Source organism: Cryptomeria japonica, chromosome 11 (genome assembly GCF_030272615.1).
Source record: "Cryptomeria japonica chromosome 11, Sugi_1.0, whole genome shotgun sequence".
Taxonomy (NCBI): Eukaryota; Viridiplantae; Streptophyta; class Pinopsida; order Cupressales; family Cupressaceae; genus Cryptomeria; species Cryptomeria japonica.
In genome coordinates, this window is record NC_081415.1 from 257,501,241 (window position 1) to 257,506,192 (window position 4,952).

Consider the following 4,952-nt stretch of genomic DNA (forward strand, 5'->3'; position numbering starts at 1 on the left):
TCAAGGTTCTTATAACCTTGATTATAACTTCCCTAATATAGCAGCTCCCCATGCATATTGAACACCATACTCCAACATCTAGTACATACACCTGGACCATCCCATAGAAAATCCATGCCCACTGAGGTCAGACATCATCCTCCTGCTGATCAAGCCGCATATAAAAAGGATAAGTCATAGGATCCATCGATGTGGATCCATCACCATTTCGAGAACCATGCATGTATGATCCATCAACAAGTCATTAGTGTCACAGACACTCTAAAGGTAAAACTTATCATTCTCTAATCTGTACTCAGGAATGATCCTACATATTTGTACCTTCAGAATCCGCCAAACATCAAGGAGAGTGATGTTGGATTCACCTAGAGGAAGGTGGAAGGTGCATGTATCGTTGTGCCAACGCTCAACTAATTTTATCATCATCATTGTGTGGCATCAAATCTAAGGCCACCCTGCAACTAATCCTAGCCCAAACCAAGACAATAATGTCCACTCAGTGTCGCCTAACTAACTTTGTAGCACCATGGTAGGAGGCCAATTCTCCCATGATCCTGAGATTGCAGGATCCTCCTACAACCATTCAAACCACTTAATTAGCCCTTTCTTCAGTCATCCTAGCCTAATTCTAGCTGTGGGGCATCTTATTGACACCCCTTACCCCTGTCTTTTCTTTTCATTTTTCCTCTATTTTCCCTTAGGTGGAGATGATGTTTCCTTAAACAGAGATGTTGAAACCATGCTCTGTGCGCTAATCCATAGGGTAGAGACGACGTTCCTATGTCTCCCCCTTTATCCCTCCTCTGTCTGCAATGCAAACGTTGATTCAATGATCGACGTTTGTGCAAGCATTTCCATGCTTATGCATGTGGGGATTGTCTCTGCAGACAATGATCCTCAGGCACAGATGTTGATTCAGCGATCAACATCTACACCTCGATAGCTTTTTCCCCCATTTATTACCCTAATAAATGCGACAAGTTACTAAATTGACAAAGTTAAGGTCATTGGTGCGTACCGATGGGCCATACTCAGTTGGTCTATGGTAGTGGCAAACCACTTGATGCAGTGCTCATGATGTGGGATGTGTGGACTCAACTAATATCATCATCATCATTACATGACATCAAATCTAAGGCCACTATGCAACTAATCCTAGCCTAAACTAGGACAATAAGGTCTACTTGGTGTTGCTTGACTGACTCCGCAACACCATGGTAGGAGGCCAATGCTCCCATGATCCTAAGATTGCAGGATTCTCCTACAACCATTCAAAGAACTTCATTATCTATTTCTTCAGTCATCCTAACTTAATTCTAGCCCTGGGGAATCTTATTGGCACCCCTTGCCCCTATCTTTTCTTTTCATTTCTCCTCCATTTTTTCTTAGGTGGAGACAATGTTTCTTTAAACAAAGATGCTGAAACCATGCTCTGTGCGCTAATCCATAGGGTAGAGATGGTGTTTCGTAGTCTCCCCCCTTATACCCCTCTGCCTGCAATGCAGATGTTGATTCAATGATTGATGTCTATGCAAGCGTTTCCATGCCTGTGCATGTGGGGATTGTCTCTGCAGACGACGATCCTCAGTTATAGATGTCGATTCAACAATCGACATATGCACCTCGATAGCTTTTTCCCCCATTTATTACCCTAATAAATGTGACAAGTTACTAAACTGACAAAGTCAAGGTCAATGGTGTGTACCGATGGGCCATACTCAACTGGTATGTGGTAGTGGCAAACCCTCTTGATGCGATGCTCGTGATGTGGGATGTGTGCCATCGCTTTCCTTTGCTCCACTCATTGAAAATTCTAGAGCTTATGTGTGTGATAATGACCCCTCCTTGGGCCCTTATGGCTCTTACAAGTCCCCCTTTCACCCTCCTCTCGCCTTTTCTTCATTGTTTCTCTCTTTTTTCAAAATTTCTCCCCCGCTTCTCCTTTTTTTCCTTCTTTTTCTTCTTTTCCCATCGTTTTATTCTTTTTTGAGAATTTCCTTGATTTTTTTAAAAAATTTCAATTAAAAGCTTGAGGGGGCATACACCACTTGCGTCTTCACGCTGGAGCATCTTTCTTCATCTTCTACGCACCACCGATTTTGCTGCTGAGTAAAAGGGGCAAAATGTAGACATCTAAATTTAATTAATTTAAACCATTCTACATAATTAATTTATTTAATTATGTCTATCCCATACCTCTTGAAAATTAATTAAATCAAATTTAATTAATTTATCATTACAGTCCAATAATTAATTTGTCAATAAATTAATTATTTTTCCTATTCTTCTAAAGTCACCACAATCATTATTTCTTCTAATACCCACTTAGTTAATTAATTTCAATTAGTTAACCTAACTATGTGATTCCTACAAATCACTTCTTTTAATCCTCACTTAGCCTAATTAATTCTTCTATAATCATGCTTATCATTATCCCTCGATTCTATATTCCTCCACTCATTCTCTCTCCTCATGTCACATCCTCCTAAATTGACCACTTGCACTCTAATCCTCATTAATCCACCTAATCACTCCTCTTAATTACTTGCACATTCCTAATCACTTGATTAGGGATGAGTCAACTCTTTGTCATAAACGCCTTTCCCAAATCTCATCCTCCAAACCTTAAATGCATTGATTTTAGTCATATCAAAGGATTTCAAATCCTTTGCACATCCCCATGCCTTCTCTTCCCAATGAGTTTTTATTTCCTTTATCCTTTTACTCTTCCCATACAATCTATTATTCATGAATTTTTAATTCCTTTGTCCTCCCCCAAGGAATTTTTTATTCCTTTTTATTCTTCCAATGTACCTGGTGACCTCTTCCCCATGTACTTGAGGAGTGTGGAGATAAGAAATGCCTTTATGGCAGATCTCTTGGCTCCCACATCTTGTCCTCTCAATCCTCTCCCACCTTCTTTTAATCCTAGCCCTCTATTTCAAGTCAATCTTGGCCCTCCATTTTGGCCTCCTCCAATCTATAAATTGGAGTCTCCTCTCCTCACAAATCATCCATATTTTGAATATTGTCTTGTTGTCCATTTGCGGATGGAAATCCTTCATCACACCCTCATAATGCCAATCTTACCATAGCCAATCCATATCATCCACAATCATCATTTGAATCCAATTCCTCTTGTTGTGTAGTGGAGAGAAATCCACAATCCACCATCTCAAGGAGCAAATCAAGTTGAGCAATAGGGAACCTCTACTTCATCAAGCTCAATTGGAGGAAGAGAAGAGAACTAAGGTATAATGGTTGTTTTGTGTATTTGAATGCTTTATTTATGTTTTGAAATGATTCATGCACTAACCATTAGGCATTATATTTTCCCCTCTTCAATAAGAATCCAATTTGGAACCAGACTTAATTAAAATATTTTATTATTAATATTATATTAGTAAATGTGTATTAAATTGGTATTAGAAAACAACCTTTCCTCTCTATTGGGCGACCTAGTTAGGGAGGGGACATGACATATGTGCTTGTATTATGTTTAGATATATTTGTTCTTGTTCATTGACAATGTGGATTGATTTCCTATCGAAAAGCTTTCATATTTTCTCTTTGCATCTTCAAATATACAAACAAATAGATTTAAGAACTATAAAATTAGAAAAGGAAATCACCACCCCAGAGCCCCCAATGCCCAAAAAATAAAATAAAAAATAAAATACGTTCAAACCCCTAAAGGTTTGATTGGACTAGTTCAACCCTAGGGTGACTTTAACAAGTAGGATCACCATCATAACTACTTAATTGAAGGGTGACTTCTAGTTTATATGTATGCTCACTCATCATGTTGTAATCCACTTGTTCAAAAAGAGTAGAGAGATTGATATCTATGTAATTTAGTTATTTTCATTAAAAATAATTATATAAAAAATGTTCCAATGGGCCAATTGATGGTTTTATGCTCTGCTAGGGTTTCACTTGATTTTGTTTACTATCTATTTTTATGAGGTGGGTTTGTCATCATAATGCATTTATTGCGAGAATTTTTTGGGTTTATTATAGCCTCAACGTTGGTGTTGGAGCTTCGACGTTTGGTGATCATGGCACCATCAAACAAGCTCCCCAAAAAATTTGTTCCCAAATTCTTTCACAAGGTATGTCTACTAGGTCCCCTGATGTTGTTTTGTCTATTCATGAGTTTGATAGTGCATGTTAGTGGCTCGAACAATTTACCTTGATTGGGTATTTTGTGGGGAGTGTTCCACCTAAAAGCATTCTTCGTGACCGAGTCACCAAGACCCAGTCCCCTTATGGGTCCATCTTGATGGCACCCAAAACCTTACCAAAGGTTTCTTTTTGTTTCGTTTTTCCAGATCAAACTATGTTCAAGCCATTCTTCAACATGGGTCTTGGTATGTTCAATTGTCCTTGCTTATTTTTCAGCCATGGTCAAGGTACTTCTCTATCTTCGATAAAAAAAATCTCAAGGTCTTGGTCTAGATAGAGTTTCTCGATCTCCCATTGCCTTGAAATTCGTTCTTACAAACCATTTCCCAATCTATTAGCAAAGTGATATAAATTGAGCTTGATTGGTTTCATCGTTCCTACCCTCAAAAGAGGGTCTATGTGGAAGCACATTTGTCTTGTGACCTCAAAGAGACTATTAATATTTAGATAGGAGTTATTTGTCACTCACAATGAGTGCTCTATCTTAATTTTCCCAATACTTATTTTTGTTACCAATCTTCATAAGACAAAATTAAGGATTGTTCTTTGGTTGCTTCGTAGGTGAAGGCTCCTTGGACTATTTCCTCATCTTCTTTAGCTTCTCATAAGAAAAAAATTTATGCTACCATGTAGTCATAGGTGCATACAACCGCAGTACCAGCCTCCAACTCTACCTAAGCCACAGGTGCAACCTGCTATTTCAAACCTTTCTTCTAAGAGGAACGAGTCTCCTTCTCTCATGGCTAGTGATGGGTCCCTTTGTACTA